This window comes from Mchenga conophoros, linkage group LG9 (genome assembly GCF_057382185.1).
Source record: "Mchenga conophoros isolate Kocher_MC1m ecotype Shallow Benthic linkage group LG9, M_conophoros_male_GT1.1, whole genome shotgun sequence".
Lineage (NCBI taxonomy): Eukaryota > Metazoa > Chordata > Actinopteri > Cichliformes > Cichlidae > Mchenga > Mchenga conophoros.
In genome coordinates this window covers 7535415-7548306 of record NC_140534.1, presented here as the reverse complement: position 1 = coordinate 7548306, position 12892 = coordinate 7535415, and the positions used below count along the sequence as shown (strand labels likewise).

The window sequence follows — 12892 nt, the reverse complement described above, 5'->3', positions numbered from 1 at the left end:
CAGTTAGATCACTACCAGATGTGCTATGATTACCAAGTGAAATCTTGAGAAGTTCATCCAAGTTCATCCATCAGTTCATCCTCAAGTACAAATACATCTCCTCCTGGTGCTCCTGAGACATCACATCCAGAAGAATAGGATGGACATGAAGTCACTGTGGTAAAGTTCTTCCTTTCCCTAAAGACAATGTTTAAGAGGTGAAGAGAATAGGATCGATGCACCAAAAGGGAAGGAACAAGCTCAAGTTTACAAGGTTACAAGACTCCTTTGGAAATATTAAAAACATCTAGACAGAACTAGTTATAGCTCACAACAAACAATGGAAGGAAAATTAAAAATAAAACCATATGCAAACACTTACTTAGATTGGTGGTAGATCAAGAAATTACACACGAACAGAAAAAGCACCCATATAGTTCTCTTATATGACTGTTAGGATCAGCCTGCTCTTATACTAGCTGTAGCCTATGGACAAACATCCACTACCCTACTCAAATCAATGGGGAAAAAATCATAATAAAACTATATACTTACATATGGTATAAACTGCTTAGTGCTTTCAGCCTACATGGAGAAAATCAGTTGAGTTGCAGTCAAAACTGCAGAACCGAGAACATGTCAAACTTTGGTCAATTTCAACTAAACTATAAGCTCAGGAGGAACATCAGTGTGGTTGAAAAGAAGAAAAAGGTTTCTCTTACTCTCCTCATAAACAGGGAGGCTGTACTGAGGGCCAACCTGGAGCTATAAGTGACTGAGTGACACTATGACACCCACAGTGCCCAGCCTGCAAGGTTTTTGTTTTAGGCCGCTGCTCTTCACCATCTAACTAACAGAAACCAATTTTATTCTTCAATACACAAACTACAGCCAACACACAATATAAATAATAAGTAAATACATTTAAAGTAAAACAGAACTTCAGTTTGCACTGATGCTAAAAAAAACCTATAGTCAAATTATACCTTAAGTGACAGCCTCTTGGCAGCTTTATATTCAGAATAACAGGCTACAGACCAACACAGGAGATGTAGAGAATGCAAACTTAATATTAGAAGACAGGGCAATGAAACGTCCTCCCTTTAACTTAAATAGCCTCATCCTTGTCCTAAATTTCCCAAATGTATTATTCTTTCCAAAGAAATAAATCAAATCTAACATTAGCATGGCTGATGACACCGTGCCAAGGCGGCTAGGGCAAAATAAAAATGCCCACATACAGATAGGAGCAAACAAGCAGTCAGCTCTGTTGTTCTGTCTGCGAAAGCCTTGCAGGCCCTCGGGCTCGGGAACCACTTCTCCCACTACAAACAGCTCTGCGCTCGGGCCCCAGATGTCTCATTACTGTAAAACAAGCAGAAAGATGAGCGACGTACAAGCCACTGGCCCACAACGCTGCCTCCCTTTCAATTAGAAAGGATTAGCCTAGCCTGAGCGGGCCTTCCTGTGCTGTGATATGCTACCTTGCCTCGTGCAGGACAGCCATATGTCAGAGTTAAATAAATTACAGAGGAGCTGAAAAGCTTGGCGATAGCAGAAAGGGAGTTATGGCTCCACTGAAGTGCACAACAGGCTTAATGGGAGTAGGATGCTATAGCCTCTATAAAACTTTACACCCAATGAAAGGGGGCGTGGGCAGAGAAACAGGTATACGCCTTCCCCCAGTGACTGCCATAAATTAGACCTATAGGATCCCACAATTCCTCGGTGGATTTAGCAGTTTTACTCAGCGTGCATCAATCAAGTGATAAAGCCAAGCCTGTGAAATTTCTGCAGCGTCATGTTTTGGCTACACAAGCTGGACAGCTCTCATCCAGGCCCCGTGACACGCTGTCTAGGATGGGAGACCAAACCTAACGGGATAGCCAGGCCCTCATACTGCCTGCATCAGTCACTTTTATGGGCACAGGGCGGTGTGGGCTTTAACAAGACATTTTACTCGTCAAAGGAACCGACATTACATAACCATAAAACGATGAGGCCCACAAATCACCCGTCGACTTGTGACGCATGGAAGGGCTGGGCTTGTTGTGTGGCTCACAGCTGGTACACAGTCTGCACAGTCTAGTGTTTGTGGGTGAACTGGTAACGACAACAACAAAAGATCCCCAATGCAGCCCGTTTGCTCTGTGGGCCAGGCGAAAGCAGCCCAAGTGCTGGAGTTACGACAGCGTCCCACATAGAAACCAAAGTAAAACTACACTAACCCCTCTGCCCACCACGCCACATCATTTTCCAGGGAGTCTGTGCCATAGCTGGAGAGACTCCACTGACCAGGGGCGTCTGTGGTTGAACTGAGCTAGTCTGCAGGTCTGGAGAGGCAGGCAGGCTCCGCTACACCCCTGACATGGAGCACCATCGCAGGGGGAACGTCTGAGTAATGGCGGGGTAACTTGATCCAGGGCTGGGAAGGAGTGGGAGCAGCCCTGACGCCTAAATCATAGCTGTGGGATGGAGGCAGGGAGACACACAAATGTGTCTGGAGGAAAGATATGCCGAGAGATGAGAGGCTGAGGAGACAGTGGGTAGGGCAGGCAGAGAAATGAGCAGCAAGAGGAGAGCGGAGGGGAGGGAAGGTGAGATGGTATATCTGGGAAATGGCCAAATGACAGGGGATGAAAGCGAACGCCTCTCTTCTAACTTTCATGCGAGCGCCGTGCCCGCCGCCGGAGTGGGAGGGGCCTCGGAGGGACGACAAGGCGTGGGTTTGGGTTTCAAATTCTCAAGCCCGTCTCAAACAGAATAAACACGCGTAGGCCCAAAATGACTTCCATTTTCCCTGATGTCTGAGATACTTAGACTGGCAGACATAAATAAATATATCCCTCTTCATATAGGCCAAAACATTTAACCGGGAATTAACCTGCTCTACGGAGCAGAAAGCAAAGGATCACTTTAACACTTACAGAGGCCAGCATAAAATAAATGTCAGTTACGTGCATCATTTTGCAGTAACTTCACCAACTAGCAGGACATAACTGGCCTCTACAAGTTTCCTCATAACTGCTCGGATCGTTTGCTCATACCGAGGCTGCTAGCTTGTGGCTAACTATGAACTCCAGCGTTAGCCCCTTTTCCTTTATCGGCTTCTTTAAAATGCTCACGTTCAGCTTGGTGAGCATTTTAAAGAAGCTGATATCTGTAGCCCCATTTTATTTTTTTAGAACAACTCCTATACTCTCTGTTTCTCATAAAAACACGACATAATATCAACATTTGGAACAAGAGAAGACCAGACATATTTCACATTTTATATCAAGGAAAATAAGACACTGTAACACCGGTAACAACACAACAAAGTGTGTTAGCTCTGCTACTCTAGTAGAGTTAAAAATCAGCACTGTGTATGGCATTCAAACTCTTAAACTGTAAGATTAAACTGCCTGCTAGTCCCTAAAGAATGCTTCTTACACAACATTAGTGATAATTTTAAGTGTCATGACTCGGGTCCTGCTTTATTGCGAGATGTGTAGAAAAACAGAACAGGGTTCACACAGAGTGGAGGATTGGGGGGGGGTAGTAGGAGCACTATGCCTTGTTTTTGTAGGGGCCAACAAGAACCAGAACAAATGAAACCTACTTGATTCATGCTTATGGATTTATGCCCAAAGTAACCAGTTTAAATGTCATTTATTTCCTCTTAAGACTCAATGAAACTGAGACTTTTTTTAAATAACTTTAAACTTCAAAAATACTCTTGTTCTTCTTTAGCAACCATCAGTATTTGCAAAACATTGCAGCAAAATTAGACCTTTAAAAATACCCTGCTATACACATTTAAAAAACTCCAATACAAAAATAGAGAATGATGAGAAAACCCCATGACTGCACCAACTCATAGCAGGGCTAGGCCACTAAACCACTTCATGATCGTGGCAGAACGCAGCTTCCTTTTCCTAAAACCTTTATATACAAACAGAGAGAACATCCTGCTACACATTTTTAAGAGCTGTTTTCAGTTGGAGGTTAAGCTTGGGGTTAAGGGCTTTGATCAAGGGCACCCCAGTGTGGAGGTATTGCAGAAAAAGGTATATACACTTTCTCACCAGATCTGTAAGAGCTGTAACTGAAACTCGTTATCATAAAGCACCTGATTTGACTTGTGACGCATCACACTGACAAATCTAAAAAGTACCACCCTGTAACTGTTACCGTACAGGGTCGGTACTGAAGTCTACTCTCATCACAGCACTCGGTGGCATTTTTGACCAAAATGGTTTGCTAGAAGTGGAACACAGCCAGGAACTATGCTAATACTCAGAGGGGCAGCCTAATATAATAATATACCTTAGCTGCCTGCAGCCTACAAATCCTGTAACAGTCGGTCATTAGACTTCACATGTAATTTTCATTAACTTTTCTTGGAAACAAGAGTCTAGCAAGACCAACAATTTAGCCGAGAAAGAAATGCTCACCAGACTATTACTGAACCACATCCTCCTTTTTTCCCCCATCCACAATATGGTCGCCTATTCATTATTCAGGCTAGAGATGCACTTTCCTTGTTCTTCAATCCGCCACTCTTGACTTCTTTGGGCAGCACTTAACAGATGCAATGCATATCATCTGCACAGAATTCAGATAGAACTGAAAAAAAATGGGGGGGAAAGTGGGCTAAATGGGATGAGAAACTTTAAGGTTTTCTTTTCAAAACTCACACAGGAGAGTTCTATCTTTTTAGGAAAAGAGCTGCATGTTAATTCAGTTTTGCAGGGTCTATATTGGGCCCATAATGTAGACGCACCATAACTGAGAAAGTAGGCCAAGCCTTCCAGCAAGTTTCAGCTCAGAAAAACACAATTATTAGCAGCTACACAGTCCGACCTGCGAGCTAATCCATGCAGAATGACGGGCGGAATGTTAGGCTGTATTATCATATCCCTCGTGTAAAATGTCAACAAGTTTTGGGAATGCTCTCAGCTTCTTCTTTGTTACTCTACTACTTAGGCTGTTACTTCAAAGCTTGGAAACAGAATGATGCCTGAGTGCAGAAATCTGGTGTGTGCATGTGTGTGTGTTTGTGCGTTATGGTAACCTGATCTTGGTTATGATTGAGCGGAAATGTTAGACAAGCATCTAAGTTTCCTCTGCCTGCTTCCACCATCCTCATCTAGCCACATGTGAAACCACAGCTTAGCTGCGCGCCGGCTAGAACTAAATGCTCCAGTTGTTGGCGCTCAAACATGTTTACACGCTGGATGCTGGGCTTTGCATGCCAGTCCCTTGCTCATATTCTGGGAGCAGGGGGTGGTGGGAGATGTTATCATGTAGCACAATTCTTTTTTTTTTTTTAATCGTTGAACCTTAAAAGTGTGAGACATTTCCCACAGTGAGTTGTGTGATAAAGGAGGTCGTGCGTGCGTGCGTGCATGTAGGAAGACAGAGAGGGTGTTCCTCATGCTGAGTCATCTGTAGGCCAGAGCGCGGCTCTGAGTCGGCGAAAAAAAGAAAAATCTTTAAAAGAAAAATGTGTAGGCTAACCAATTTTCCAAGTGAGCAGAAAGCTGCTCTGTGAAATGAACAATAAAAGTAAATGCAAGTCATTTCCCAGATTTACCAAAGCCACAATCAAAGCTGATTTATGAGTACGTCATTAGCTTTATAAGTGGATATGTCACATAATCTGGCAGCTAGCCTAAATGAAGTGCACACTCAGTTTACGCTGCCGTGCTCAGCTGGAGTGACCTGCGCTCATGTCACATGAGACAGTCCTCAAGGCAAACATAAAGCAGCCACTTAAAGGCAGAGAGCGCCATTCTGCACATCGCAAAAGGGCCACTTCACTCGAATTAGGTCAAATCAAAACATTTTGCCACTTATCTAGCCATGCAGGTCTGATGTCTATTAGCTCAGATTCTACTGTTCGAGGGGATCCTGGGTGCCCGTGCCATAGCCCTATGATTCTTCTACCGGGGTTAAGCTATGTGGCATCTTACTGATATTTCAGGAAGTCCCACAACAGTTACCCACAGGAAAGATACACAACAGAGCAAACTTTAGGGGAATGTCCTAATTAAATTAGTCTAGCTACGAGATGCAGCCATCATATACATTTCTAAATCCTGGTGACTTCCTTTTTGAGTTACTGCATTTACAGAGATTTTCAGAAAACTTGACCTCTGACCTTGAATATGAGGTCACACATAATTGGAATTTTTAATACATACACTACCGGTCAAACGTTTTAGAAAACCCCAGTTTTTCCAGTTATTCATTGCAATTCAAGTCATTCAAGTTTAGTGAATAGTTAAGTTAAACCCTACAACCATAATGGGTGGCTGTGGCTCAGGTGGTAGAGCAGATCAGCTACCCATTGGAAGGTTGGTGGTTCGATCCTTGGCTTCCCCAGTCTGCATGTCAAATATCCTTGGGCAAGATACTAACCCCAAGTTGCCCTCCAATGTGTTCATTAGAGTGTGAACGTAGATTAGTTTGCACTTGTGTGAATGAGGCATGTTGTATAGAGCGCTTTGAGTACTCTGGGAGAGTAGAAAAGCACTATATAAGAATCAGTCCACTTACCATAAACCACCTATCTAAATGTATTTATTTTATTGGGACCTTTCCTCTTTCTTTTCACTTTTCCTTACACTTAATTCTTTGTACAGCATACAAATACTCATTTTCTTATGCAAATATTGGCAGGGTGCTGCCATCACACCTCACTGCTTGGGTTAACAGCGCCTGCAGCTTTGATTGGGGGATCCTGACCATTTTGGTGATCAGATAATAGCCTTGTGTTTACAACATCAGAAATCATTGAAATGCATTCATTACAATACTGAGTGAGAGTGGAGGAGATCACCAAATGTTCTGTTCAGCTCACAAGAAACCAAAAACTACATTTGCTATAACATGTAATATATCGACTACTGTCTCTATGCTGTCTGTGGCAGCTTTGCTATAAAAACTACTTTCAGTAATGTATCCATTATGTTTAATTAGTCATCTGACTAATTGTCAGGAATTTCTTCTCCAGTAGAAAGCAGTTCCAGAGAAATCTTCAGATTTTCCCATAGAAATAACGGCCAGGGACGCACACAGCAAGGATTTCACAAATATTCAGGTCACTAAGAGTGAAAGGCAGCCAGCTGCTCTGCTGCCTTTAATGCTTCATTTAAGTTCACAATAAATATGCTGCGCTCGTCTCCGTGGGCATTTTTTTTTATTCTAAAGAAGAGAGTAAAGAAAATGGCAAGTGCAGCATATTCATTATTACTTTAAATTAGCTGGAAGTCCAGCAGTGCTTAAATACTTTTTTTTTTTTTTTAATTTTTCCTTTTTCAGTTTTTCCTTCCATAAAAGACGTTATTACCCAGGGCCAAAGGAAACACATTAGCACCGTAAATGTTTGATTGACAGGGTTTATTTAGATAGAATAGAGTATTTATTCTTATGATACAGTCATAAATAACAGGACAATACACATTCTGATGACATTCTGGGGACACGTTTATTCCTTTTAAATAAGGGAGTGATTCATTTAAAATGTTAGCATATTTCTTTCTCCATCAATCCGAGAGAACATTGCATATAGGGCTGCTCGATTATGGCAAAAATGATAATCACGATTATTTTCACTGAAATTGAGATCTCGATTATTTGACGATATTTATTTAACCCTTTAAGACCTACTATAGAACCAAGTCCGCCAGAGCTTATATTATTTTTTTACATGTTGTAGTGCCATTTGTGGGAGCATTTCAAGTTGCTAAATAACTGTTATAGCCCATATTTTAATAATATGTATGCATTAAGTCCATAGTAACTACATTAATTGCAAAAAAGTGCAATAAACTACAAAAAAATTTGAAAATCATTTTTGTTTTTTTTACATATATTTCTATTTGGAGAAATTTAAGAGGTTTATCCCTCAAAACTTTAAATACAAAAAAGTTGCAAAAAATAGTTTACAACAACAGGAAATTTATTTTGAGTGTCTTCATAGTTTTATTTTGGAGATACACCAATTTTTATATACTGCAGGAAAAACGAAAAAACAATCCTATGATGCAAATTTGCAAAGAAAACAGCATGTGCATCAAAATAAACTATTTCCAGCAGTGCAATTCGAGTTCTAAGCATCCCAGAAACTATTCAGAAAAGTCAAACATGACCAGTAGAGGTTTTTAAGGCCTACAAGTAAAAAACTACAATTTCCGCGAAAATGACGTCACTTCCGGTTTCGGCCAGGAAATGGTAGACATGCGACATGCGACAGTTATATTATACTGAATATTATACTGCAAATTTGCAAAAAAGCAGCATATGCATCAAAATAAACTATTTCCAGCAGTGCAATATGAGTCCTAAGCATCCCAGAAACGACACAGAAAGTCATAAAGTCAAAGATAACTTTTAAAAAGACGAGTATAGGCCCTGAGGCCCTGATAGTGAAAAAGACTACATTACCGCGAAACTGACGTCACTTCCGGTTTCGGGCAGGTAATGGCGGAAATGCACAAGTTCGCGCTGACGTCTATTCCAACGTAGGAAGTGTTATGAACAGCTGATCGGATCGGCAAAGCGTGTTTCTGGAATATTATGTTTTTGTTCCTGCAAGCGCTTTTTATGCAATTTTTGCAAAGCTTTATGTGGAAGGAAACCGTGACCTAGGACAAGCTGATGGCATCAGATGTAAGTACAACTCCTCCGGTTTATTGCGCTAGCTTACGCGGTTCAGGTTCCACGGGGATTTAAAAATAGTTACACAAAACGGAGTGTGCTGCTCTGACCGGCTTTAAAGGGTTAACAATGACTTTAAAAAATAATATAAAATAGTGTGCAACACCACTGAAGTTTTTTTTACCTCTTTTCAACCAACGGCAGTCACTCTCCTCTCCAAATAACTTCTGCTTAGTTTTCCGAGCTTCCCTCGGGTCCTCTTAATCAGCGGTCTCCAACCTTTTTTGCGCCACGGACCGGTTTATGCCCGACAATATTTTCACGGACCGGCCTTTAAGGGGTCGCGGATAAATGAGGGAGGGGCTAATAATCGGCTCAGTCATTTTTAATGATCGTTGAAAGCCCAGATCGTAATCGTGATTAAAATTCGATTAATTGAGCAGCCCTAATTGCATATACTATCAGTTTAACAGTGGACTGTCCTCCTAACTTTTGTTGCTGTTAGCTGGCTAGCCCCTGCCAACTGCATGTTTTCGCTGCCATTCCTGTGACCCGTCAGATCTCTTTACTGTGATCAGCTGTGAAGTGGACAATCACACTAACCAGAACCTGCATCTGATGGAGAGCTGATGGCATCGAGTACATCATGTTCAGCAAGGCAGCAGTGTAGGGATGAAAGAGAAAATTCCTCTGTTCATCTTTTTGCCAAAAGCTACTGGATAGTTTGAATATCTGCAGACAACTACCTGCTAAAAAGTATTAATCAATAACTTGGTAGCTCGCGTCTTATATTATACATACACACGTAGACAGGACAGAATTATTAAGTGCTGCAAAACAGAGCAAGGAATTAAACACAGCTTTTCCAAGCATCCTAGTTATATTTTGGATGCTTATATTATTCTACTAGAAATAAAAAAATTTCCACAGCAACAATAACAATAATTATTTGTTTTTTGCCCGTTACAGTTCAAACCTTTCCTGAAGTTTGTATGCTGTGTATAAACTGGAAGCTCACTCTCAGTTTTAACTTGATTTTACAAACTTTGAGCATTACAAAGTTAAATACTCAGCATTGGTCAGTTTTTCAGGGGGGCTAGTATTTTGTCAGGCTAAAAGAGGTGATGATAATGATGACTCCCTCCTGGCTACTCCATGCTTTCATTCACACACTATAAAGCTGCATGGCCTGGATATGACATCCAGGTCCTAGGCTAGGACACTGTTTGTAGAGAGAGAGATTTTTCTGTCAATTCTTCAGCTTTTCTTTTCTTTTTTTGGTTTCATTGTTTTTTCTGTGAGCCAGCCAATCAGAACAGAAACAGAATGCAGGATTTCCAGTGATGACAACAAGCTCAATCACACTGGAGAGGCTGGTGGTAGGAAACTGAGTGGTGGCGGTTACTGTTTGTGAAGCATGTGTTGGAGGAGTTTTGTTATGAGTGTAAGACCTCCACCAAATGCAGAAAGTCATCTTCTGATTTGAGTGGCATGACCTGTTTTCCATCATCAGCACAAATATCGCTGAAACAGCGATTTCTGTGAATAAAGGGTTTTCCAGTGAAAACATTTTTTCTCTGCACTTCTGAATTAGTTCTCACTGGCATCAAATCAAGCAGACCAGCAAGAGGAGAAAAAGAGCTCTTCTCTAAAACGCTGCCAGCCAGGTGCTCTTGAGCAAGGCACTGAACTGAAGTCTCAGACTTTCCCACAGTAAAGATAGAGAGTTACAGCATCTTTATTATGTATAAATAAATAAATACTGGGCTGCTGTAGATGGTGACCATAATATATAGCTGTGTCTAGAAAGAAAGACCAAGAATACTGGCTGGAACATGTATACCACAGCAAGACAGATTTCCAGCTCCAAATAGATGGCTCTGACTGGCGGGGAATTTTCTCCCTCGATCCTCTCCAAAATCCGTCATTAAAACATCTTTAAAAGCATTTAATATCCACTTTCCATTTTCTGTGAAAGAACTGAAAAGGGCATCAACAGCAGCCCATCGGCCTGTTTACTGAGATCAGAACTGGAACCAAAAATCTAAAAACCACATAAATGTGTAACAAAGATTTCATTCCACTTCTAGTACATGTCTCATTGTTGTCATACTACAAATTCTCTGACTCTTCCACAGCTCCCATAAGCAGACAGCTGATCTAAAACTGAAGCCTGCCAATCACAGGTCTATTAAAGACGCCAACCCTCCTCCAGCCTTGGATTTCCACTGTGTGAAAATGTCACTAAGCAATGCCAATTAAGTCAAGAACCTTGACTTCCACATCAAACAGCATGCCTGAAAGAAGAAACAAAAAGAAGCCCTCTGTGGCTCTACAAACGAGCAGCGGGAAGGTTTTGCTGACTCAGGAGTGATGGTTCCACTGTGACGTATGGATGCGCAAACCGGGCCGACATTGGAAGAGTGATCAGAGGGAAACCTTACCTGCCATCTCATCACAAAAATCAACATCTGGATAAGCGAGACTGCACTTGGAAACAAGCGCTCTGGACACATGCAGGTAAACTGAGCTCTTCTGGGACTATCACCAGAGGTATGTTTGGAGGGGGAAAATGAGCAGCATTTGATGAAAAGAACAGCTTGTCAGCTGTTAAGCACAGAGGTAGAAACATTTTTGGGGGTTGGACAGCAGCCACTGGCACTTAAAACAATGCACAGAGAGTGGGGAGAATGGGTTCCCCTAAACACCGTTTCAGAAATACTCAGTATTGCTGATTTCATCTGCTTTTATTCCAAAGCAGGAATACCACCATCTCCTGTGCCACTGCCCAGGATCGCAGAGTTGAACTGCAGGATGACAGACTCAGTGAGCGCCCATGATAACAATCAGATATTTTTCAGAAGATTCATGCAAAATAAGTGTTCACAGAGGGTGAATGCATAATCACATCACATGTGCACATTCCAATCTCCACTACAAATCAGACAGTTCTGTGTCAAGCACTGTACACAGTTTCACATAGAAAAGTGATTAAAAACCGATTAAAACACTCTGAAACAAATGGTGTGCATGTTGCAGATGTTCTTTAGTTCTGATCATCTTTTGGGAACCTCTTGAATAAACACCGCAGCTCTTAATCTGCAAAGGGCCTGAGGTGGAAAATCAAGTACGTCTATTATTATCTACTTTAAAAATCACATATGCTATAATAAAATCACAACTTCTGACAATTAAGAAATGTTTTGGGGGCTGCATCTCATTGCACTGCTCCAAAGGTCTTGGCAGCATGACTTGCAGTGTTCTTTATTTTAGATATTTGACACACATATTTGTATGAATGACAAAATCTCTGCCAGCCACTAAATGTCAGCTGGCATTATACTGCATATCCTGGCTAAACCCCTGACCCATCTGCACAGCCTTAGTTATAACGTCTACAGCAATCAAGACCGATATCCATCAAATTTATACACACTGGGGCTCCAGCTCGATCCTCCACTCACACGTTAAAAGCCCAGGAACTGAGCTGAGGGCAGACGTTGGGTTGCATTCAAAACAATATGAATCAGCCTAGTATCTGCTTCCACATGTCTCGGGTCTGCTTTGTGTCAGTGTACACATCTCACTGCAGGGAATCCTATCCTGGTGACGTATTTGTGCACAGCACAGCTGCAGGGTTAGCCGCAGGCCTGCTCTGCATTAGCTACACACAGCCTGTATGACATCGTAGTTACATTTCCTCTACCCACCGTGTGATGCATGAGTACTTTTACACCAAATTCCACACTTTCTGGAGACTGTTATTTCAGTTTGAAGCCGCTATCCACACTATAAATCAACACCAGAGCCAGGGATTGTTCCCGCTGCAAGTACAAGGCACCCTGACAACATTGCAAAGCGAGCCGTTTTCGGCCTTGTTTTTCCCCCCTGTAAGCTACGGGTCGGGTGCAAATGTTGAATAACCTTTAAACGTGTCTCACCTGGATCCCCAGTTATGTGGCGGATGTGCCCTCAAACTACAGGGTGGCTCATTTTTCTTAAAAACCTGGCAAAAGCGTCGATCCTCAAAACTGTTTCTCTACAGCCATTTTGAGCCAAACCATCCGCTTGATCCGGCGAGGGGTGATGAATGTGTGCGACTTATCAAACGCTTACGTTTCTCGACGTTCCCACACTTCAACTATATTTTAAAAGTTAAATAACAAACAATTATTCCACTCTGCAACTGGCAGTGTCAGTCTGAGTGAAAAGGGAAGAACACAATACAGTCGCTCATTTATTTTATCACCCCGTTTAGGCATAAATA

At 41.9% G+C, this 12892-nt stretch overlaps 1 protein-coding gene across 3 annotated transcripts in view; it reads right to left on the bottom strand.

The window, feature by feature from the left end:
• Positions 1 to 12695, bottom strand: part of znf438 (zinc finger protein 438) — a 54643-nt gene extending 41948 nt beyond the window's left edge. For all 3 annotated transcript variants that reach the window (XR_014893816.1, XR_014893817.1, XM_085286255.1), the window contains exon 1: positions 12567 to 12695. The gene's annotated coding sequence lies outside the window, so the exon portion shown is untranslated. The remainder of the gene's footprint in view (positions 1 to 12566) is intronic.
• Positions 12696 to 12892: the final 197 nt, after the last annotated feature.